The following is a 26302-nucleotide window of genomic DNA, read 5'->3' as shown; positions in this document are numbered from 1 at the left end:
GGAGGAAAGGAGGTTCCTGCACCAGCATAGAAGGGGATTCTTTACGGTCAGAGCCGTGAGACTCTGGAACTCTCTGGGAGAGGAAGTGGTGATGTCCAACTCACTTAAAGAGTTCAAGAGAGGCCTGGACGCCTTTCTTGAGAACAATAAAATTACATCTTATGCTTAGTTAATTAATCCGGGGTTTTGATCTGACTGCCAGATTGGTGTCGGCAAGTGAATTTTTCCTCAATGATGTAAATTGGCCTATACCGCATGGTTTTTTGTTGCCTTCCCCTGGATCAACGCTGCGGAATAGCTGCAGTGCTCAAGAAATAGGCTGAACTGGATGGACGCTTGGTTTCTTTCGGCCTTATAAACTATGTAACTATGTAACTATGTAACTATGTAAGTAGACATCTTAGTTTGGCTGGAAGATAGTCTTTCTTCTGCAGATGTTACTGTTGCTTTAACACCTACCCCACGGACACAACCTTTTTTTCCCTTCCCAACATGACTATTCCCCTTTCCACCAGCAGCAGGCCTTTTTCCACTCATTTTGGTGGTTAACTAATTGACAACTCTGTAGTTGTTTGCACAAAAAACAATGGATGGGAACGGAGCAGAGCTGAGTGGCCAAAATGTGGTATTAGGCCAAAAGTATTGGCTGGGTTAGATGCAGATAAAAATTATTTTGAATTTGCAACCTGGTGGAGGTTAGTATAGATGGACTAATAGAACAAGTCCCACACACTGCTACAAGCCCAAGCCCAAATATTTTTTCAGAGCTAGAAGCAGATAAAAATTATTTTGAATTTGCAACCTGTTGGAGGTTAGTATAGATGGACTAATAGAACAAGTCCCACACACTGCTACAAACCCAAGCCCAAATATTTTTTCAGAGCTAGATGCAGATAAAAATTATTTTGAATTTGCAACCTGGTGGAGGTTAGTATAGATGGACTAATAGATCAAGTCCCACACACTGCTACAAGCCCAAGCCTAAATATTTTTTCAGAGCTAGATGCAGATAAAAATTATTTTGAATTTGCAACCTGGTGGAGGTTAGTATAGATGGACTAATAGAACAAGTCCCACACACTGCTACAAGCCCAAGCCCAAATGTTTTTTCAGAGCTAGATGCAGATAAAAATAATTTTGAATTTTCAACCTGGTGGAGGTTAGTATAGATGGTCTAATATAATGATGCTATGCCCAAAAAGTTTTACTTCACTATGTGCAGTAAAAAAATTTGTCTTCTATACACAGGTGGTGTAGCTTGCAACACAGATAGGCTACTCCACTGACTAACACACACTGCAAGAGGCCAAAAAGGATTTGCTTTGCTAGATTTAGCCAAATGCTGTCAAAAAAACTTGCACAGCACTGGCACAGATCTGCCTGGCAAAATGTGATAGGAACTGATGTAACCTAGCCCTCAAAAGGACTGCAATTTCAATTAGTCTTTACTCCCAACCTATCTATTTAAGAGCACATACCTGCCTGATAAAAGTGATAGGATCTGATGTAACCTAGCCCTCAAAAGGACTGCAATTACAATTAGTCTTTACTCCCAACCTGTCTATTTAAATGCACAGACCTGCCTGATAAAAGTCGTAGGAAATGATGTAACCTTGTCCTCAAAAGGACTGCAATCACAACTATTCCCTACTCCCAAGCTATCTGTAGATTTGTGCGAAAATTGGCTTGAAATTAACACTGAAAGTATATCGCACACAGCAACAGCGATGCCATCTAACACGCAGCTGCAGCAATGAGAAAATGGTGGTGACGGGAAAAATGGCTGGGTCTTATAGGGCAAGGACATGTGACATACACTGCCAATGACACATGCCCTTGCTTGTGTGAAAAAAAGCTGTTCGCTCCGTGTGTGCGCTGCTGATAGGCTGACATATTGCACCTCCCCAATGTAAATGTGGGAAAGAGAAAAAAAAATGGAGATCTTCATTATTTATGCAGAGATCCATCCCCTGCCCCTCCCCCCGCCCCTGTCTCCAGCAGTGACATGGATATAATGGCGCTGAGGGAACATGGCCACTCTTTATATTGAGAGTACATGTAATTTCTGCAGCCAATTGCAGAAGCCATTATGTCTGGACAGTGTAGATGCTTCCTGCACTATGATTGGCTGGCCACACTTTCCTCAGTTAAAATTACCACCCACAGGAAAAAAAAAACACAGTGCGCCGCTGATCTGACCTGTTCTAAGCTCTCCACAGTCCCCACACTCACCTGGCACATGTTACCACTCATCATACACTAGTACTATGCTAGCAAAACTGTTCAAAACACCGTGGTTGCCCTGTATTCACGGTCCCGCGCAAATTCGTCAAACTTTTCAGATTTTAAGAAAATTTGCTCTCCTTTGCGATCACGAATCCCAATGTGCCATATTCGTGCTGAATTTGAAACAGTAAGACATGTGTGTGCCCCCAACAGAGATAATTTTTAGACCGTTTATATAATATATATAGTTTACAAAGTCTGAAACTGCATTGTCTGGTTAAACAGGCTGCTTTCTATCCATCTTCCCCTAACCAGTTAGTTTAATGTCACTTGAACATTTAGGCTAAGTGCCCGCGATGCAGAAATGCTGCTGATTTTTTCTGCATCTCCCTGGCAAGAAAAACACATGTGGATTTTACATGCGTTTTTCCCGCCAGGTAGAAGCGTTTGTGAAGTTTTTCGGAATGCATTTCTCCATATCAAGCGCTTTTCCAAGCGATTTTAGCATCACTAGGAAAAGTGCTTGACAACTTGTTCACACTATATAAATCCATGCAATCGGCATGGATTTATATAGTGTGACCAAGTTAATAGTTAAAAAACAATAAAAATGGTAAAAAAAAAAAACATTATACTCACCTTCTGATGGCCTGCGGTCTTTTCTCTATTGCGTCCGGTCTCTTGTACAGCTCGCGACGGCTCGCGGTGGTGTAAAAGGACCTTCCATGACATCATTTAGTCATGTGACAGGTCACGCGACCGCCTACGATAGCGGTCGCGTGACCAGTCACATGACTAAATGACGTCATGGAAGGTCCTTTTACACCACCGCGAGCCGTCGGGAGCCAGAACGCACCATATAGGAGACCGTGGGCCATCAGAAGGTGAGTATAATGTATATTTTTTATTTTAAATTCTTTTTTCTAACAGGTACTATGGTACCCTTGTCTGGAGGAGAGTCGTCTCTTCTCCAGACCGGGTATCATCCGGACTTTGAATCGCTTAATATCTGCATGTGCACATGTAGTCATGCGGATATTAAGCGATTCAATGCAAGTCAATGGTAGCAATTATGCCGCGTGTCTGCAAAAATAAAGGACATGCTGCGGATTTTTCCGCAATGATAATACGCAGCGGAAATTTCCGCAGCATGTGCACAGCACATGCGGATTATCGTTGGGGACCGTGGGGCACGTATTGCCAAGCGTTTTTTAAGCATTTTCGCTGCGGAAATTCCACGGCAAAAACGCTTGAAAAACGCATAGTGGGCATGCAGCTTCAAAAGGCTATGTTTGCATCAAAGCGCTTCAAATTGGTTTAATACACTTCAAGGAGACCTCAAAGTGTGGCACACATATTTTTTAGGTATGCAATTTTTGGCAAATTTATTTGATGTGATCAAATTTTGGAGGAAAATTCTGATTTCCAAAGATCTTCTCATCTCTAGTCATCACAGATTTCATATGCTCTTTGCTACATATGAAATACATTCTGGACAGGGAGAAGGTTAAATAATCATTGCTGCATTTACTATATATAAAAATAAACAACATTGAATATTAGACACAATAAGTACTACAAACAAATGAAAATAAAACCTATTAGTGCTGTTGACTTATCTAGTCTTCCTGGCACTCATCCACTATGTATACACTCTTCAATTCACTAATTTAGAAATAGAAGTAGAATATAATATGGGCAGTTTGCATGAGAGAAATAAACCTGTTTCCTATCACGTCATATTTTATACTGATAATATTAGTGAGAAACATATTAAGTAGACAGTGCAGAGTTACTCATGGGGCGTTTTGTAAGTGTGCGAGCAATAGGTCAGGCACTTAGCTGGCCTGTTGGGATAAGTAATGATCATATGAATAGAGATTGGAATGCAAAGGCACCAAATAGTGTCAACAACCTTACATCAAACATGTGAAAATCTGTTATGACATGTAGAATGCATATATTTTATTTAACACCACTATACTAGGTCATGAAAAGCATGAAATAATAGCAGTTGAAAGAATTACAGTACATCTTGCTAAATGTCACCAATGTGGCACTTCACCTTTTTCTAAAAAGGATAACCACTTCAATTAATAATAGCAGCATGTCTAAGTGAAAAATGTTTAACAAGGCTTGAGTGTTGAGATGTCAATCATACTACAGCCACTTCACATTCAAAGTCTTCTATTTTATACAAAGGAGACAACACAGAATTATAATGTAAACAAAATATCCCTAGATAAAAAGTACTCCACATATAAACATTTAGAATTGCTAAACCACTGATTAATTGTATACCATTCTTTACATTAGTTTTATAGTGTCAGTTGTATGTCGATAATATACAAAAATCATGTAGTATGTATAAATCAAGAAATATTAAAGGATAACTGGTGGCACGCGTGAATGTTGTCAGCATGCAATGTTTACATATATTCACTAGAGATTATCTGATCTTTGGAAATTTAAATTTGCCAGGTTGACCAATTTTTTTTAAAAAAAATTGATTTGCGGCCAATCTATTCACTGTGAATTGCAATACTGTAAAGTCTCTAATTGCCCAAAAATTAAATGTGTAGTTTTGGTTGCACCTAATATGTATTGAAAGCTTTTCAAATTCCTTAATGCAAACCCAGCATTAGTTATGTCCATTTGACCTCAACATACATCATTATCAAACAAATGGTACCACAGTACAGAGTAAATTAAAATGTATCTTTTAATAAATATCAGTAAAATGATAAAGTGCCCAGTGCAGATGTGCTAAAGACTGACATAACATGTAAATAAAAAGTATAGGTGGGAAATGCTTACAAATATCTGGCTATATGTCCATAACCAAAGTTTGTTACACTTCTCCTGGCACTCCCATACTATTAACTGTTTTTAACACTTTCTTTAAGCAGCCAATAATAAGAGGGTTACACATATCCAACCCAACTGAGTCTCTCAAAATCTCTGCGGTTCTTTTTACAATTAATGTGTAGTAAATACACCACCCTTAGTCTGCCATAAATAAAGAATTTGAGGAATCCTCTTATTACCATCAGGGCCTTATTCTTCAAAATGGCTACTGGTTAGATCTCACCCTGGAGTTTTCTTGCCCTCCTTTTCATTCATGGGTGATTTTAGTCATCAGAGGAACCTCCCGACGCATTTCAATATCTCATCAGGGGCATATGGTTCCAAGCATAGTGATCCCACATTAGTCCCCCAGTATTCACAGGCGTCAATGCCTGCAGCCATTTCAGACATATTTCTTAGGCTTCTTTTTATGCACCTGTTGTGTTTATCTCATTGGTGGTGCACCTAATGACGCACTTCCAGTCACAGACTAACCTGCGGCCAGAAGTATCGTCATCTCCATCATGGTGCTGGACCACATACTCCATTTCCGGAATTGCGGCACAGCAGCCACCAATTTTGGTACTGAACCGCATACCTCACTTCCGGCAATGCGGTCCAGAAGCCATATTATCAGGGCTACAGTGTGAGGTACCGGGACATGTTACCATCATATTTAACCTCTTAAGTGCCTTAAGGCGCAAAGTAATTAAATCGCTTAAAACTCACCACCTAAATGGTATATGCAGGATTCAACCCTCTGCTATTTTCAATCTACTGACCCTGAATTTCAAAAATAAGTCGTATTCTCAGATAGAGAACAAAAGTATCCATTATAGGATAGTGTTATCGATTTTTACAATTTTTTTTAAGAGAAATTCTCAATAATTTTAAACCCAAACCCAATGATGCGACAATGGTGGACCTCTCAGGATGAAAATAGAGACCCTATTATTTGACCTGCAACTCAGCTATTGTGATCACCCTACCTACATGGAGGTTGGCACCCTGTTTTCCTGCGCAAATGGCGCCCCCACTCTACAGCGACTGACCCTAGATAGTTCATCCTACGTTTTGTAAACTGGAAGGAAGGGGAAAAAGATAGAATTCCATTCATGCTATCAGGAGTGCTGGTACCTAGTTTAAAAATCCATCTGGTTTCTATGGAGTATGTTAGGATTCCTTACTGTTGGAATAAACACTGACCAATGGATCAATGAAGTAAAAGAGGTCTTCCCAGATAGACAATTTACACAAAAGATGTACACCCCTTCATTTAACTCTGCATTTAGGGAACTTACCAAGATATACAAGGACCAAATAACATTCTGGTGGGAGGTGCAATCACTAGAGAGTTACATCAAAGCAGGGTATGTTCTAGACACCTGCTGATTGCCCTCTCACTGGATTATCGATACAACAGTCCTACTTTACTCGCACAGTGGGAACGGGAAGACACTGTTAGCTACCAGTGATTCAAAACAATAAGAATTTTGACAGCGATCTCTCTTCATCAGAGACAGATATTTCTGCAACAGAAGGAAAAAATAAAAGTCACAAGGCGAAAGGTAGAGACCAGGGCCAAAACTGAGGGAGAGGTATGAATAAAAGATCTCCACAGAGGAGTATTTTTTTAGATCTACAGTACCCCTTCAGGAGCAGGTACAACAATCCCAATTAGAATCACAGATCATTAATTTATCAAGTAGACCTTTGTCTGCAGACAAGATGTGTGTCCTTAGTAAGGGACTCTCGTTTGTCCCTACCATTGACTATGATGCCTTCGAAGCTGCCAAGGATCTACATTTCTTTGTCCGCAACCTTAAATGGAAGAACCATTGTGTTAGAGAAAGTAAAAAAGAAGCAGAGATCTGGGTATTGCTGTTAATTTATTGGAAGATGTGAGACTTTTATATCATTTGGGAGATTTGAACCCAAACGTAAATGGGATAGGCCCTTTTCCAAACTTAAAAAATAGAAACCAAAAAATGCCACCACCATCAAGCGATGTATGTATTTTTAAACTTAGTGTCTAAGGATTTGATGAATTTGGAGGAAAGTGAGCAGAAGTGTAGGTATAACTTATCAAAAACAGAAATGGGGTGTCTTCTCAAGCTAGAGAAGGACAAAAAGATTGTGATTAAACCTTCCGACAAGGGTGGTAGCCTGGTTGTCATGGACACAGAGAAATATCGTATTATGTGTCGAGGATTACTAGAATAGGAGATGGGATATAAGAGATTATCCCATGATCCTTCACAGTCCTTACATAAAAAACTCAAGGACCTAGTTCAGGAAGGATTTGAAAATAAGGCTATTGGTAAAAGTGAAAAAGAGTTTCTTGCTCCGTCTCACCCTACAATGGCCACATTTTACAGCTTGCCGAAGATTCACAAGAGTTTAGAACCCCTAAAAGCAAGATCGATTGTGTCAGGTATTAACAGCTTCTCATATAAGGCAGTAATATACATTGATAAGATTCTGAGACCCTATGTACTCATACGTGCGAGATACGGCAGACCTCCTAGGGAAGTTGGAAGGAGTTGTTCTTGGACTGGGATGGTATTGTGCAGTGTGGATATGGAGGCACTATACTCCTTGATCCCTTACGAATATGGAATGAAAGCTGTGGAGTATTACCTTAAGTAAGGATCCCCATTTAGTTCTTCATAAACCGCTACATCACACAACTGTCAATTTATTTCAGGTATATAATTCTTTGTTTCCATAACGACGACAGCACCACCCTTATCGGCAGGTTTAATTGTGATGTTGTCATCATGGACCAATAAATTCAATGCCTCATTTTCTGCATTGGTAACGTTTGGGTATTTAAATCGATCCCTAGTTTGAGACTGTTTCAACAAATCTATATCTTGATAGTGATAGCATTCACAATAGGTACAAAATCACTGTTATTAGAAAGCATTAGGTCTTGCAATTTAAAAGTGGTTTTCGTGGATTTATCAACAAATTGTTCTTTTAAATTTTTACCATACCAATGTTTCAATTTTATAGATTTGAAAAATCTGAATAATTCAGTTTCCAAATTAAACCAATTAATATGAGTACTAGGACTATATGAGAAACTTTTAGTCAACACATTAATCTCATCTTTAGAAAGAGTTTTAGAAAAACGGCTTCCTACCAGATCTAATCCTTTTTCTTCATTGTTGTCTGTCTCGGTGGGTTTATCTGACTCTTCTGTCAACTTTCTTTTTTTCCACAATGGTGTTTTCTTTCTCCTCTTCTATTCCTCTGTTGTCTTCCTCTATTAAGCTCATTAAAATAGCTAAACATGGGAACAATAGATTAAGTACGTGAATAAAATATTTGTGAAGTTAACAGATAAGAATAACCTGTTGAGATATGACAGCCATCATCCGCAGAGAATATTAATGTGTAAGGAGAATTGTGAGCGACACTGATACACTTGATATATCCCTGGACTCTATCACAAAAAGATAAAGGGAGAGGAGATATCCTAGAAAGCTTTTAGATAAATGGAAGGACAAAGTGAAAAATATAGATCGAGAAAGTCTTTTGAACAAAATAAGCAATAATGATAAATCAATGGAAAGGATACCATTTTTTTTGAGGATAGTAAGGAAACATTGTTAAACGACATTGGCCCATGTTGGGTAGATGTCTACCTGAACTAAAGGAATTTACATTACCTCCATTGATTTCATACAAAGGCAGTAAAAATAATAGAGATAAATTAGTCCGTTTGGATATAGGTTTTCAGAAAACACTAATTCAATGTTCTTTAACAGAGAAACGAAGAACTGGTTGTTTCCCCTGTCTTAATTGTATCAACTGTCCCAATATACTGAAAGGAAATTTGTCCAACATCCAAGGAGTAAGGAGGTCTTCTCAATTAATCATTACCAGTGTAACCTTTTACATGTTGGTGAGATTACATTGGATTTTTAAAACTAGAGTAAACCACAACAAGGTATACAATTAGAAAAAAGATATTGGATCTGCCTGTTTCTAAACACTATGTAGAAAGTGGACATTCTGAAAAACATCTGAAGTTTAGAATTATTGATCACATACCCCCACTTAGAAGAGGTGGTGATAGAGTGCGACTAGTTAAAATTAGGGAGTTGGAATGGATTAGGAGATTAAATATGTTACCTTAAACCACATGGTCTTAATGTGGACTTTAAATTAAGTATTCTTCTTTAAGGATTGTGGTTTACCCCAATTTCCTTCATAGAGATGTCTTTTTATGCCTGTGGTATGATTATTAGGTACTAATGTTTTTTTTTCTTTTTTTTTCTCCTTCAGATTGTTTGTTTGCTGTGGTATATTTCAAGAAACATGATTAATATTAATATTTATTGATGATATAGTTTTGATATAATATATGTGTATATTTATCTTTAAATAAATGTTGTGCAATGTTCACATTAGAATATATTACATTTTTGGTATAACGATAAACCAACCATTTGATTCTGGATATTTATTAGATTATAACACAGTAAAAACGGCATTGAAATGCTGTAGGGTTGTATTGTGGGGTAAGTATGACATCTGAGTCCTTGAATTGAGCAGAGGTTGAGAATTGTGCCCTTTACAGGGTGCACATCCCCTACTGTTCCTTTTGGTTACTGGGTTGCGATCCCCAGCTAATGGGGAGCGTTCCTTTGCCACTTGGACCAGGTCCTAAGCCATATTACCCTTATATAGCTTCATATGTGGTAGATTGCATTTGAGAATTCCAAATGAGCTTGATACATAATTAATTTTTTTCTGGACATATGAAATTTCTGTGCCCAGTTTACATTATCCTTGATTGGATGTGGAACGGTATATGGGCAAGATTTTACCTTCTCTAAGAAGGTGGTGTATACTACACATGGTGATTTGCACATGGGTAAAGTTATCTCACCGCTAGCATCAGTGGACACATGCATTATAGACTTCATGCCCCATACCAAGATGGTGCCGATCACTTCCGGACGCCACTGCGCAATCTCGGCATTGGGGAACTTTGCCATGCATTCTTTCCTGACATGCGCACTTATGTGTATACAGACGCCAAATGAGGTGAGTCATGTTACATATTAATTATATACAACTGATATTGACGATCAATTATGCTTTCCTATGGAATATATGAATATGTGTATTTTTTTATTGTAATATTTGCACCTTATCACATTATATTAATCATGCAATAATGCACTGTAATAATATCTTTCTTTGATTATTGTGATATATGATTTTGTCAGTAATTACTGCTAAATACTCATGTAATTTGGTGGCACTAAATACTCTGCACTTGCACTTTGGTATTGCTTGAAAAGGGTTCACAATACTAGACTGAAACGTCTCCACATGGGCTATTAGATAGTATTCAATATTGTCGACCTCATTTGGTGTGCTGCCTCCATTTTTTTGATTGTATATATATATATATATATATATATATAATATAAATATAATTAATATATCTGTATTAGAAAAATATAAATACAGGTATAAAATTGAGGTCATAGTGGATAAGTAAAAAAGAGAAATATAGTGGATTAGAATAAAAAATTTACAGAACTATAGTAAAACCTAGAGTAAGAATTCAGTTTGACTGAACTAACCAACTATGGATGTAAATACACATTGGTGTTTGTAAAAACAGGCTCAAATAGTGATTGCACATGGGATGGGGAGAAGATAACGAACTTAGTCAAAAACATTCTGCAGACTATCATTCAAGTCTATCTGGTTTAATGCATTCAACTTGAAGATGCAAAACATCTTTTGGTGTTTGAGACAATTTAACATGTCATCACATCAGTATTGGTAATTTGATCGATGAGAGTAACCAAAAGGCAGAGAAATAGCAGTCATGACACAGGACTATGTTATGTAAAACACTATGTAGCAAAAAAGCAGCTATAAGTGGTAAGGCCAATGTACAGTAAATCAAATGTGTACTCTAATAGGTATATAAGATAGTTGCATGCACAGTAGTGTTGAGAGAGCACAAAAATGCTCAGGTGCTTGAAGCTCGGTCCGAGCTCGCCGTGATACTCGGGTGCTCGACCCGAGCAACGAGCCCAATGTTAGTCTATGGGAGACCCGAGCATTTTTGCGGCGGTACCCCCGGCAGTCTTTTAAAAGCCTAACAAGTGCCCAAAACGATAGTGACAGTGCTCAAATGACATGGGGACAGCATGGGGATCGCCACAGGAAGCATTTCTGACCCCCAGGTCACTGCTGTCAACAACGTGGTCAGAGGTATTAAGCCACTTTTATGGGATCACAATAAAACGTTCAAAAATGAAACTGAAACTGATTTCCTGTGAAATATGTTAAGGAAGTTCCTTTCCAGGGTAAAGACTTGTGTGTAAAGTAAAATAAATAACCAAAAAAAAAATACTCCTCCACACCTTGGGCTATGTTCACAAGTAGCATTTTTTATGTGATTTTGCACTTTTGTATTGCTTTCAACCGTGACAAATGCATTCACCGGGAAATGTCATTTTAACATTTTACAATCTTATCTGGCCAAGTGCTGTGTGACACATGCATACAGTGCTGAAAAGACATGGGAACAGCATAGGGAAGACCCCTGGAAGCATCTCTGACACCCAGGTCACTGCCTAAAAGTATGCCCATCAGAAGTGATCCTTGCCACATCAGAAGGTGCAGACTTGCAACTATTCCCGTGCAAGTCCTTGTCCCAGGGCAGTGTCCAATTGTGCCTCCACCATTCCTTGCAATGCAAGCGCAAATATGCAGCCAACCAACCACCCACCCGCAGGCTGCAATACCATACTGCTAGCTTTCACCTGAAATGGGGCCTCTTTTAGTTTGGAGGAGGCCGAAGCTGGCCACTACCTCATGGCTGCTTCGGCAGCGAGGTATCCATACTCAGTCCCAAGCCGCCGGATGTCCACGCTCGGTCACCAGCCACCAGAGGGCGTCCGGGTGTCCACACACGGTCCCCAGCCGCCTGGGGACGGCCAGGTGTCCATAAACGGTCCGCAACCGCCCCTATTTCTCATGTTACCTTTCCACACACTTTTCTTAGCCTGGCCTGCTTTAGGGCAGCATTGGACGAGCCCACCAGAGAACCAGACTCCTCTGGTGGGCCCTGGCTTCTCCATCAGAGGAGTTGAGAGTGCCAAGGTGAGGAGCATGATGATGTTGGAAGTTAGCATCTGCTTTGTTTTCTTGGAATGCAAGCGCATGTATGTAGTAGCGGCTGGGCCTGAGGTGGTCAGCGTTTTGGCACATATCCTACCTCCTCCGAGGATTGCTGGATGTTTTCCTGCTACTATCCCAGTTCTATGACTCCCGTTAAAACAAAGCTTCAGGAGATAAATGATGGATGAGGTGGTGGTAAAAGAGAAAGAGCAGGAGGAACAGGGACCATTCACATCAATAGCTGGCCAGTCAACCACACATGTCTTGTAGGATATGTTTCTGTACCAAAAGGAGCAGCTCGGCTACACAATTATATGGCATACAGTGAGTGCAATGCCTACCAAAAATTTAAAGGCACTCCAATGCCCCTTGAAAGTGACATGGAGGTCAGAGGGCCTTAACTAAACCATTTTTTTCATTTATAGCAACCGGGTCTCCTGTGCACTGCTGGGCTAAGCAGTGAATGGAAGGCTTTCCAAAATTATGAGGAACTGCAATGCCCCTTGAAACAGACGTGGATTACAGCTTGTTTGCCTATGCATTGAAAAGCAAAAGCTGACTAAAATTAGGAGGAAATGCAATGCCCGTTGGAAGAGTCGTGGAGGTCGCAGTAGCTTAACAAGACGGTTTTAATGCCCCTTGGAAGAGACGTGGAGGTCGCAGTAGCTTAATAAGACGGTTTTAATGCCCCTTGGAAAAGTGGTGGAGGTCACTGTAGCTTAACAAGACGGTTTTAATGCCCCTTGGAAAAGTGGTGGATGTCGCAGTAGCTTAACAAGATTGTTTTAATGCCCTTTAATAGAGCCATACAGTACAGCATCTTAAAAACATTATTCCCATTATTGGGGAGTGGGTCTCCCATAGTCTTTGCTTAAGCCTTTCAAGCAAAAGCTGCCAAAAATTAGGACGGAGGAACTTGCAATGCCCCTTAGAAGAGCAATACAGTACAGCATATTAAAAACATTATTCCCATTATTGGGGAGTGGGTCTCCCATAGTCTTTGCTTATGCATTACAAGCAAAAGCTGCCAAAAATTAGGACGGAGGAACTTGCAATGCCCCTTACAAGAGCCATGCAGTATAGCATATTACAAACATTATTCCCATTATTGGGGAGTGGGTCTCCCATATTCTTGGCCTATGCCTTCCAAGCAAAAGCTGCCGAAAATTAGAAGGCAATGCAATGCCCGTACGAAGAGTCATGGAGGTTAGAGTTAATTAAAAACAACATTTCAATGCCCCTTGGAAGAGCTGTGGAGTTCAGAGTGGTTTAACAAGATGCTTTTAATGCCCCTCGGAAGAGACGTGGAGGTCCCAGTAGCTTAACAAGATGGTTTTAATGCCCCTCGGAAGAGACGTGGAGGTCACAGTAGCTTAACAAGACGGTTTTAATGCCCCTTGGGAGAGACTTGGAGGTCCCAGTAGCTTAACAAGACGGATTTAATGCCCCTCGGAAGAGACGTGGAGGTAGCAGTAGCTTAACAAGATGGTTTTAATGCCCCTTAGAAAAGTGGTGGAGGTCACAGTAGCTTAACAAGATGGTTTTAATGCCCCTTGGAAAAGTGGTGGAGTTCACAGTAGCTTAACAAGACAGTTTAAATGCCCCTCGGAATAGATGTGGAGGTCCCAGTAGCTTAATAAGACGGTTTCAATGCCCCTCGGAAGAGAGGTGGAGTTCACAGTAGCTTTACAAGACGGTTTTAATGCCCCTCAGAAGAGACGTGGAGGTCACAGTAGCTTAACTAGATGGTTTTAATGCCCCTTGGAAAAGTAGTGGAGGTCACAGTAGCTTAGCAAGGCGGTTTTAATGCCCCTTGGAAAAGTGGTGGAGGTCACAGTAGCTTAACAAGACGGTTCAAATGCCCCTCGGAATAGACGTGGAGGTCCCAGTAGCTTAACAAGACGGTTTTAATGCCCCTCAAAAGAGACGTGGAGGTCGCAGTAGCGTAACAAGATGGTTTTAATGCCCCTTTGAATAGTGGTGGAGGTCACAGTAGCTTAACAAGATGGTTTTAATATCCCTTGGAAAAGTGGTGGAGGTCACAGTAGCTTAACAAGACAGTTTTAATGCCCCTTGGAAGAGATGTGGAGGTCCCAGTAGCTTAACAAGATGGTTTTAATGCCCCTTGGAAAAGAGGTGGAGGTCACAGTAGCTTAACAAGACGGTTTTGATGCCCCTTACAAGAGCCACACAGTACAGCATCTTAAAAATATTATTCACATTATTGGGGAGTGGGTCTCCTACAGTCTTTGCTTATGCCTTCCAAGCAAAAGCTGACAAAAATAAGGACGGAGGAACTTTCAATAATGGCAACATGGACCACGGTCAACCTGGTGGTATAGTGGTGGTGGAGACAGAGAATAAGGAGAAGAGCATAAAACAGCCGAAATGAGGAAGCGTATACCCATGTGTGGGTGTGAAGCGGTGCATGTGAATACACCTCCCGAAATAGCACAGTGGATTTGACTTTATGTTACTCTGCTGTCATTTGGTGGTGATGAGAAGTCTAGCCTAATCCAGCCCTTGTTCTTTTTGATAAGGGTTAGCTTGTCAGCATTGTCAGTTGACAGGCGAGTGCGCTTATCAGTTATAATTCACACAGCGGCACTAAAAACACGCTCCGATAACACGCTAGCGGCAGGGCAGGCCAGGACCTCCAAGGCGTACAGAGCGAGTTCATTCCAAGTGTCCAGCTTGGATACCCAATAATTAAAAGGCACAGAGGAATCACGGAGGACACTGGTATGGTCGGCAAGGTACTCCCTCACCATCTTTTGAAACTTTCCACTCCTTGTGAGAGTACCCCGCGCCTCATGGTCTGTCCAAAGGAAGGGGTCTGAGAAAACTGTCCCAGAACGTTGACAGTGTTCCCCTGCCTCTGCTGGATTGGAGTTTTGTCTCTCTCGCATGTACGCCTTGGTTGTGCAACGAACTGTGACCTCTGCCGCTATCGTGTTCAGATGGGAATTTTTTTAACAGTTCTGCAGCAAGGGCCTTCTGGTACTGCCCCATTTTTGTAGACCTCTCCACCTCAGGAATAAGAGAGTGAAAGTTCTCCTTGTAGGGGGGTCTAAAACTGTCACCAACCAGTAATGACTGTTACCCAACATTTTGACAACGCGAGGGTCATGGTTAAGGCAGCGTAACATAAAGTCAGCCATGCGTGCCAGACTGGTAATGGGCAAGACTTTCGTGTCCTCACCAAGATGACGACTGATCATGCTCTCCTCCTCCTCCTCCCCCCCACTGTCCTCAGGCCACCCACACTGAACCGACGGTATGACAGTTGTACAGGTACTACCGTCTACAGCGCATGATACAAGTTCCTGTTCTTTCTCCTCCTCCTCTCCCTCATTGTCCCCCAATGCACGTTGGGATGAGATGAGGCTGGGCAGTGTGTAATCGACCCCTACGGCTTCTTAATCCATCTCATCATACTCTGGCTGCAATGCCTCCTCTTTAATTCTCTGCAGAGAGCATTGCAAAAGACAGACAAGTGGAATGCTGACGCTAATGATGGCGTCATCGCCACTCACCATCTTGGTGGACTCCTCAAAGTTTGTCAAGATGGTACAGTTGTCAGACATCCAGGTCCACTCCTGACGTCTTATGTGTGGAGTCTGACCTGAATATCGATGGCCTTGTTGCAGCTGGTACTCCACAACTGCTGTCTTCGGATCACAAATCCTTTGCAACATGTGGAGGGTAGAGTTCCAAAGTGTGGGGACATCACACACCAGTCGGTGTGCCGGAAGCTGCAAACGCTGCTGCAACACAGCAAGGGCGGCGGAAGCTGTAGCCAACTTGCGAAAATGAGCTGACAGGCTTCGTACTTTGACGAGCAGATCTGGCAACTCGGGGTACAATTTAAGAAACCGCTGAACCACGAGGTTAAGTGCATGAGACAGGCTTGGTACGTGTGTGATCTCGCCTCTCCTCAGAGCTGCTACCAGGTTACTGCCATTGTCACACACGAACATGCCTGGATGTAGGTTCAGCGGTGTCAGAAACAGATCTGCCTGCTCTTTCACAGCTGTCCACAACTCACAAGCAGTATGAGGTTTCTCACCTAAGCTTATGAGTTTCAGCACAGCCTGTTGCCGCTTGGCAGAGGCAGCACTGCAGTGCTTCCAGCTTGTAACTGATGTGGTGATATCTGATATGGAGGCTGAACATGAGGAGGAGGAGGATGCGCAGGAGCTGTACACTGTGGGGGCAACAATGACTGACATAGAGCCCGCAATCCTCAGTGTGGGGAGGATTCGTTCTGTCCCAAGGTCCGACTGGGTCCCGGCTACCACTATGTTTACCCAGTGTGCCGTCAGGGAGATGTACCGTCCCTGGCCACAAGCACTTGTCCACGTGTCTGTTGTCAGGTGGACTCTCCCAGTAACTGCGTTGTTGAGGGCACGGCAGATGTTTTGGGACACATGCTTGTGTAGTGCGGGTATGGCACACCGGGCAAAATAGTGTTGGCTGGGGACCGAGTACCGAGGGACAGCCACCGCCATAAGGTTGCGGAAGGATTCCATCTCCACCAACCTAAAAGGCAGCATTTACAACGCAAGCAGTCGTTAAATGCGCGAATTTAGGACTGTGGCCTGTGGGGCGTTAGCTGCGAATTTCCGCTTTCATTTCAAGGTCTGGGATATGGACAATTGAACGCAGCGGTGGGACGTGGACGTGGACGTAGATGCTCTTTCTTGAGAAACTGCCATAGTAAGTGAAGACTGAGAGGAGGGGGCATCTTTGCATGCACTATGGACAGGGGACTGCCTTGCACACACAACAGGGGGTTCTATTGCACGCACAACAGCGGAAGAAGCAGTGGCGACACCCGCTGATACTGGTCGTGGACCCTGGGGTTTGCCCCACAAAGTCGGGTGCTTTGCTGACATGTGCCTGATCATGCTGGTGGTGGTCAGGCTGGTACTTTTGTCACCCCTGCTGATGCTGGCATGGCAGGTGGTACAAATGGCCTTTTTGGGGTTATCAGCAGAGTCTTTAAAAATATTCCAGACTCTGGAAGACCTACAGGTTGTACTGGCAACGTGCCTCGTGTTGGTGTTATGGGGAACTGTTGCCTGCCTTCTGTGTGCGGCCACCACACTGCTTCTTCCTGCCTGTTGGGGTACTCTGCCTCCCTCACCCTGTGTGCTGCTGGCCTCGCTCTGCATGTCCTCCTGCCATGTTGGGTCAGTTACTAAATCATCTACCACCTCCTCCTCTTCCACTTGCGCACCACGATCCTCCTCCTCACTTCCTGGCAATTGTGTCTCGTTATCGTCCACCTCTTGTGACAAATTGCCAGCGTCGACTTCCTGTGGCCGTGGCTGTTCAAATATTTGGGCATCGCTACATGGGATCTCCTCTTCCACCACTTCAAGCGGAGCAGGCGAGGTGCACAAGTCTGGAAATGGACCAGTGAACAGCTCTTCAGAGTGTCCAAGTGTGGGATCAGTTGCTGTCTGACGACACTCGGCATAGTGGGAGGAAGGAGCATCAGAGTGAGGAGGAGTATGCGGTCGAGACTCACGGCTACTAAGATTTGACCGTGTGGAAGACAGACCGGAGGTGGTGGTGCCCAGGTAGCTGGAAGTATTATCTGTTATCCAATTAATAACCTGTTCACACTGATCAGTTCGCAATACTGGTGTTGTTCTGTGCTTCCCTAGTAATTTGGTCAAGAAGTGGAAGCGAGAAGATGTGGCTGTTGGTTGAGGCACATTTTCACCTTGGCCACGGCCCCGTCCTCTGCATGCACCATCACCAGAACATCCAGTTCCTCGTCCCTTGCCACGCGCCTTGCCCATTGTAAAGGAAGTAAAATAGCTTACACTCGCACTATCAATGGAAAAAGGGTAATAAAAAGTAGATTAGAACCATGGAAGAGGAAAACCACAGTTCTATTTCTCTGGCCTACATCCGACTCTTTTAAACAATCTGAACAATCAGGGAGAAACTATTACTGTTTTTCTTTACGGAAAAAAAACCAAAAGCTGAATAATTGAGATTTTTTTACCATGCAATGGCAAAACCACAGTTATTGTTTAATAGGGTATACCAGACAATTTTAAATAGATATATTTGAGGCTGAACAGTGAGCGACACACTCAAACTGTTTTTTTTAGGTAAAAATGGCCCAAAAGTGGATCATACAGAGGTTTAAACCGTGGAACTGCAAAACCACACTTCTATTTCTCTGGCCTACACCAGACTATTTTCAACAAATATATTTGTGTCTGAACAATCAGGGAGACACTATTAAGTAAAAAAATTTACGGCAAAAAATGCCAAAAGCAGGATAATAGAGATTTTTACCGTGGAACGGCAAAACCACAGTTATAATTTACTGGTGTATACCAGAATCTTTTAAACAGATATATTGGTGTCTGAACAATCAGGAGACACTATTACTGTTTTTCTTTCTGGAAAAAATACCAAAAGCTGGATAATAGAGATTTTTTTACAGTGGGATGGCAAAACCACAGTTATAATTTACAGGTGTATACCAGACTCTTTTAAACAGATATATTGGTGTCTGAACAATCAGGAGACACTATTACTATTTCTCTTTACGGAAAAAATACCAAAAGCTGGAAAATAGAGATTTTTTACCGTGGAACAGCAAAACCACAGTTATAATTTACTGGTGTATGCCAGACTTTTTTAAATAGATATATTTGCGGCTGAACAGTGAGCGACACACTCAAACTGTTTTTTTTTAGGTAAAAATGGCCCAAAAGTGGATAATACAGAGGTTTGAACTTTGGAACTGCAAAACCACACTTCTATTTCTCTTGCCTACACCAGACTATTTTCAACAAATATATCTGTGTCTGAACAATCAGGGAGACACTATTAGAGGTTTTTTTTTACGGCAAAAAAATGCCAAAAGCAGGATAATAGAGATTTTTTACCGTGGAACGGCAAAACCACAGTTATAATTTACTGGTGCATACCAGACTTTTTTAAATAGATATATTTGCCACTGAACAGTGAGCGACACACTCAAACTTTTTTTTTAGGTAAAAATGGCCCAAAAGTGGATAATACAGAGGTTTGAACCGTGGAACTGCAAAACCACACTTCTATTTCTCTGGCCTACACCAGACTCTTTCAAAAAAATATATTTGTGTCTGAACTGTCACAGACACACTTTTTTTTTTTTTTTTGGGGGGGAGGGTGAGTGACACCAAAAGGTTAATAAGATGGGTATTTATACAGTGTGAAGGGGAAAAAAAAAAGAGGATTTAGATGAAAAAAAAGGATTTTTCCTGGCCCCCTAGACCTGGATATAAGTCCAGCAATTTCAGCAACAGGAGCACACAGGACTGTAATGCAGCATTTGCTGGTATAACCACTGCATCTCCTATACAGCCTGCCTGCCTGCCTGCCTGATATCTGGGATGGATATTAGTCCTGAGAAGGACTGTTTGTTTGATCTGGCAGCCTTTACAGACCCTACACTAACTATTTCGCAGTATATATCTCTCCCTAAATCAGCAGCGCTGTCCCTACACTGTCTGATCCCAGCCATCTGTGTCCAAGATGGCGGCGCCCAGTTTTAAATACTCGAGGTGACGCCGTGCGGCCAGCCAATCAATGTAATGCCCACAACCAACATGGCTGCGGCATTACAGTGACTGGCTGGCAATCCCTGCATGTTCATTGGCTCTGTAAAGAGCGCAAAACATGCAGAGTGGAGACCTGAGCTCCCGCCCGAGTAACCCGGAAATGCTCGGTGCTCGCCGAACATCCCGAGTAGCGTGATGCTCAGGCGAGTACCGAGCAGTGTCGAGCATGTTCGCTCAACACTAGTATTTAGGAATTGCATAAAATTGTGAATAGTAGAGGTAATATAAAATCTTGTAAAAACATTAACTCTGAATACACAAATATGGTCCATAGTACGTATTTTAATACGTTGTTATTGACATTTGTATTAGTATAGTATTATTTTATGGAATTTCAAAATGATCTGTGTGTCATAATTGTTTTTGATCCAAGTTTTATCAGTCTTTGGTCAATGTTTCTATTTTACCTTCAGTGTTTCTTCAGTGATTTTTATGTATGAAAAAATAAATTATAAATTACAAAGCATCTCCTATTCATTGCAATGTTTATCACGGACATCATACAGTCTGCACATAGATGCCATAAATGTGTTGTCTGTGTTTTTCACAGACCTGCAGACTTGTATTTCTACTTTTCATCTGTGACACTGCTAAAAATCAGGCATGTCTCCATGATTTTTTCATAGACATACTGTCCACAAAAAAACACTAAATAGGCCCATAAGCTATAATAGTTATGTGTTCTATCTGGAAAAAAAATCACAAATAGAACATGTACGGGAAACACGGACGTTTGAATAAGGCCTTAGTCTGCTGTAACTGGAGGTTTATTTGAGTGCAATTGAATTCTTCTCGAATTTTACAAAAATATACATTCTGGAGAATACTGACTTTTTTTCATTCACACTGCACACTTTCAGCAAAGTTGCAACCAGCTGAAGCCACCATCTTGCTGAAGAGTAGAGGGCAGGCTTGAGGAAAAAAAGAAAAAAAAAAAAATTCTCGCCTCATCACTCACTTCTCTGGCAACTTCTACTGCTCGATTCCAGTGTTCCCTTTTAGAGATGAGCAGTGTTCGACTCAAACTGTTCGCCGAACACTAACGATTTGAAAAAAATTCGGCTGTTCGAGGTTATGTTCGATAACTGTTCGTGCACCAAAATCATAACTGGATTTTTTCTCAGTAATGCTGAAAATTAATGTTAATACACAGTTTGAGTGTACAGCGGGGCGGGGGGAGGGGCAGGGGATGGATCTCTGCAGAAATAATGAAGATCTCCATTTTTTTTTCTCTTTCCCGCATTTACAGTGGGGAGGTGCAGTCTGTCAGCCTATCAGCAGCGCACACACGGAGCGAAGTGCTTTTTTTCACACAAGCAAGGGCATGTGTTATTGGCACTGTATGTCACATGTCCTTGCCCTATAAGACCCAGCCATTTTCCCCATTGCCACCATTTTCTCACTGCTGCAGCTGCGTGTTAGACGGCACCGCTGTTGCTGTGTGCGCTATACCTTGTTAATTTCAAGCCAATTTTCGCACAAATCTACAGATAGCTTGGGAGTAGGGAAGAATTGTGATTGCAGTCCTTTTAAGGACTAGGTTACATCATTTCCTACGACTTTTATCAGGCAGGTCTGTGCTCTTAAATAGATAGGTTGGGAGTAAAGACTAGTGTTGAGCCACCCCCGTAGTGTTCGAGTTCGGCTCGGTTCGTCGAACACCCGTGTGTTCGCCGAACTGTTCGTCGAACTGTTCGTCGAACACCTTCGAACACCGTTAAAACCAATGGCAGGCAAAAAAAACACATAGAAACACATAGAAAACACCTTCAAAGGTGTCCAAAAGCTGACAAACTGCTCAGAAGACATAACTAACACATGGAAAAGTGACAAGTACATATAGTCATGCGAAAATAAAAGAGGTGGAGGAGTAAAAGGAGGGGGAGACACAGATATAGGCATGTCATGCCCTTCTAAAATCCAAAAAGTGAGAAGCCGACACGGCCGGTCCGCTCCTGCCAGTGCCACCTCCGTGTCGCCGGGTTTGTGCCAGAGCCGCGGTGAACCCTGATGGCCAGCCCCCCTCTCCCAATACTGGTGCCTGTCCGCTGGTGGGTCGAGCGAGCCCCCCTGTGGTGGAGGCAGCTCTAAGCTTTTTAATTTAAATTGTCTCTCTAATTTGAATGAATACACTTTAAATCCATTTACAAGGATCTATTGGAGGGCAAGTCTCATGCCAGCAGCCGCGTAATTCCAGCTCCAGTAGCGTCCACTAAAGCTGCTGCAGTTAAAAAGCTTTTATAAGGATCGAGCTCGGCTGTCCACCGCAAGGCATCCTACTGCCAGTCCCAGCCCCTGTGCCTTGGGGTGCCTCCTGATGCTCTTCACTGATTATCCCATGGTCCCGAAGCATTTCCTTTGAAAAAATTAAGTGTCTAAACTACAGGTGGTGTAGCTTGCTTAACAGCCGGGATAATCCGCTGACTAGCAGACACTGCTACTAGGCACAAAGTATTTCCTGGGCTAGATGCAGTTAAAAATTTGTAATTAGATACGCTCGTTGGATGCTGAGAAAGCATTCCATAGAGTCTCCTGGCACGCCATATATGATTCTCTTAAAAAGCTTGGGGTAGGGGTCTAGGGGACCCTTTTATAGCCAAAATCACGGCCCTGTATCACAATACGTCACCTAGGCTGAAGATAAATGGAACTGTAGCACCCTGAGGGCTCAGTTGCTACAGAGGTATTGCACCTCACCCAGAGGTGTGATATCTCACTCTCAGGTAAGGATGGAGTGTGGATCAGGACCCGACACCTGCATGCATTACACCACATTGCCGTGGGGCAGGGCGACCAATATGCCTCTGAGATGGGCACGACAGTCCCTGTCCCTGGCTGGAGTGGGGGGAGGGAACACTGAGGAAGGGGAACCCTGTAGTGCAGGAGCAGGGAGGAAGCAGTTCCTGGGTGCATTGAGAAGGGAGTATAAAAGGTGGGCACCATCTTAGTTCAGTGCAGAGAAGTCTGAGCAGAAGTGGCAGGGAGCAGGGGCTCTGCATGAGCTCTGCTCCGGAGGCGGGCCTAGTAACAGAGGCCCAGGCCTGGAAGAGGGAGAAGGAAGGAAGAGGAGCGGAGAAGGCTCCAGGAACGAGGAATGAAGGGATCCCAGGGGTGCGGACGGGCCAGTCGCCACCGCACGCCCGAATCCACCTGCGTGGAGGGGTCAGGCCAAAGGGGGAGACCGGTCCCCGAAACTAGTGGAGGCAGGAAACGACCCTCAGCTGGAAACCGGAGGCTGTGACATTTTATGTGGCGCAGCCCCTAACTACACCCGCTAGGAAGGCACCACATAGGGTCAGGGAAACTGGCGCCAAGTTTACCAAGAGGAGGCCCGAGGCAGCCGGACAGAAGGGTTGATAAGAAAGGCCAGACAAAGGACACACAAAGGGGGTCCTGTGAAGCGCTCCAAAGTTATCTGGGAGTTGTCTGAGCCCCTCACCTGGTGAGCACAGTACGACGTGGGCAGCCGTTACCTGCAGACGTGGTCTGGATAATAAGAACTGTGAGTAAAGGCCCTGGACTGCATCACTGACTCCGTGTCGTTACTGCTGCTGCCCTGCACCATCACCCCTATCCTCCGCATACACTGCCCTGAGGCTATACTCCTCCCGTGGGGAGTTATGCTACGCTCTGCTGCACCCACAACACCAGCCTCAGCGGTCTGCCCTGCAGCGGCGGTTCACTCTGACCGCAATCCACGGGTGGCGTAGTCGGACATTTAAACATCAAAACCACATAAATAGTTCCGCCACTGGTTTGACCACCCTGAGCCACGGAACCGGGTCGCCGCCACGAAGACTACAACCACCAGCATCCACCAAAAAGGGTCCGGCTCCGGGTGTCCCAAGGCCCAGGGGGTGCGTCAGAACATTTTCATCACCTTTCACAATCACCAATGGGACAAGGCAGGGATGTCCTCTGTCCCCTCTCTTATACATCCTAGTGACGGAGCACCTGCTCTCATCAATTCGCCATAACCCCAATATTAGGTGGATTGAGGTGGGAGGCACCGAGTACAAGTGCTCTCTATTTGCTGATGATGTCCTAGTATATATCACTCAATCACATATATCCATCCATGCTGTTATGGCTGAAATAGATCACTTTGTTACATGGTCAAATTTTAAAATCAATGCAGCGAAGTCTGAGGCCCTCGATGTCTCCCTCCCCAAATCCATATAGGATTCCATCCAGTCCAACTTTCCCTTTGCCTGGCCCTCACAGGGTATCAAATACTTAGGAATTCTTATTCATAGAGACCTCTCCCATCTATGTTATCTTAATTTTGGGCCCTTTATTGAACAACTCCATACAGACCACGGTTGGCAAGTTAGAACTGTAAGATTCACTACGTGAACTACTGGTGTTTTGTGGAAAAGCACATGTACACTGCGTTCCAAATTATTATGCAAAAAGTGTTTAGGGGTGATAAGGGAAGAATTTGTTTGTTTGTCAGTTAAACTCATTGATGGTGATGTGTGTCAGGGCTCTTTATATCACTGTAAGCAATTGCAGACACCTGTGCTAATTAGTTTGGCAGGTGTGTCCAATGAAAAGCAAGACTACTTAAGAAGGCTGTCTCACATTATTAAGCAAATATGGGAAAGGAAAAGGATGTGTCGGCTGCTGAGAAGCAACAAATTGTGGAGTGTTTAGGTCAAGGCATGACTACAATCAACATTGTGCGATGATGTGTGTTTAACAAATGTCTGAAAAGCAATGTCTAAAGTATTCCAAATGTTATGTTATCATATGTGTCATGTTCGAGATCTGTGTTCTGCTGCTGTGATACCGCAATTTCCTACGGGATAAATAAAGTATATCTTATCTTATCTTATCTCTTATCTTATGATCAGGATGAAGTGTCTTGGCAATCAAGAATTATGTAGCTGATTCACAGTACACACGTGTGCGTGCTGATAAGGGCAAATTGAGGACTCTTTCTCACAGGCAATTACGTCAGGTTGAAAGAGCAGCGGCAAAAAAGCCTTGTCATAGCAGCAGACAAGTTTTTGAAGCTGCTTGTGCCTCCAACGTCCCCCGAACAACAAGATGCAGGGTCCTTCAGAGGTTTGCAGCTGTGCATACGCCATCCTGTCGACCTCCTCTATCCACTTCACACAAGCAGAAACGGCTCCAGTGGGCCAAACATTACATGAAGACTGATTTCAAAACTGTTTTGTTCACGGATGAGTGCCGTGCAGCGCTCGATGGTCCAGATGGATGGAGTGGAGGATGGCTGGTTGATGGACACCCCACGCAAACACGGCTACAGCGCCAACAAGGAGGAGGTGGAGTAATGTTTTGGGCTGGAATCATGGGGAGAGAGATTGTCGGCCCCTTTAGGATCCCTGAAGGCGCTAAAGATGAACTCCATAATGTATGTGGATTTTCTCAAACAGCACTTCCTGCCATGGTTCAAGAAGAAGAACCGTGTATTTCACAGCAAGATCATTTTTCTGCATGATAATGCACCATCTCATGCTGCACATAAAACATCTGCATCTCTGGCTGATATGGGCATAAAAGGGGACAAACTTATGGTGTGACCCCCATGCTCCCCTGACCTGTACCCCATTCAGAACCTTTGGAGTATCATTAAAAGGAGTGTCTATGATGGCGGGAGGCAGTTCAGATCTAAGCAACAGCTCTGGGAGGGTATTCTGTCCTCATGCAAAACAATTGAAGCAGAAACCATCCAAAACCTGACAAATTCAATGGACGAGAGAGTTCAGAAGCTCCTTTCGAACAAGGGGTCCTATGTGAAAATGTAACATCACCTAGAATAAAGTATTGAGTTGAAAACTGCTTTATTTCAGTTTCTAACAGGATGCTAATACTTATAATTTAAAAAATGACCATTTTTTTGGTCTTTATTAAAATGAAAAGGTTGATCGAAAAGCTTGGGGGATCTAAGAGTGTGGCAACCCAGTAGTCATGATTACTTCGAATTCTGACAATATGAGGGTCATGCTGCAGGTAGTGCAGCAAGAAGGCACTTATGTGTCTTGCGCATCTCGGAGCCCCAAAATTATTTTCCGGGCTAGATGCAGCTAAAAATTATTATTAATTTTAAATCTGGTGAAGCTTTAGTATAGATGGCCTAATAGGATCAGTGCTGCACCCTGCTACAAAGCCCAAATTATTTTCCAGTCAAGATACAGATAAACATGATTAGTAATTTTAAATCTGGTGGAGCTTATTATAGATGGCCTAATAGAATCAGTGCTGCACACTGCTACAAAGCCCAAATTATTTTCCAGCCAAGATACAGATAAACATGATTAGTAATTTGAAAGCTTAAAACGGTTGGTAGGGTGATTTTAACCAATCATCAAGCTTTTACTCTCCCCAGGATGACACAGGGGTAGAAAAGTCGTTTCGGATCCCTGATTTGTTCATCTTTATGAACGTGAGTCTGTCTACAT

Source organism: Phyllobates terribilis, unplaced genomic scaffold (assembly GCF_046119375.1).
Source record: "Phyllobates terribilis strain yellow unplaced genomic scaffold, ASM4611937v1 Scaffold_3__8_contigs__length_932513732, whole genome shotgun sequence".
Classification (NCBI taxonomy): domain Eukaryota; kingdom Metazoa; phylum Chordata; class Amphibia; order Anura; family Dendrobatidae; genus Phyllobates; species Phyllobates terribilis.
Note: the sequence above shows the minus strand (reverse complement) of the source record.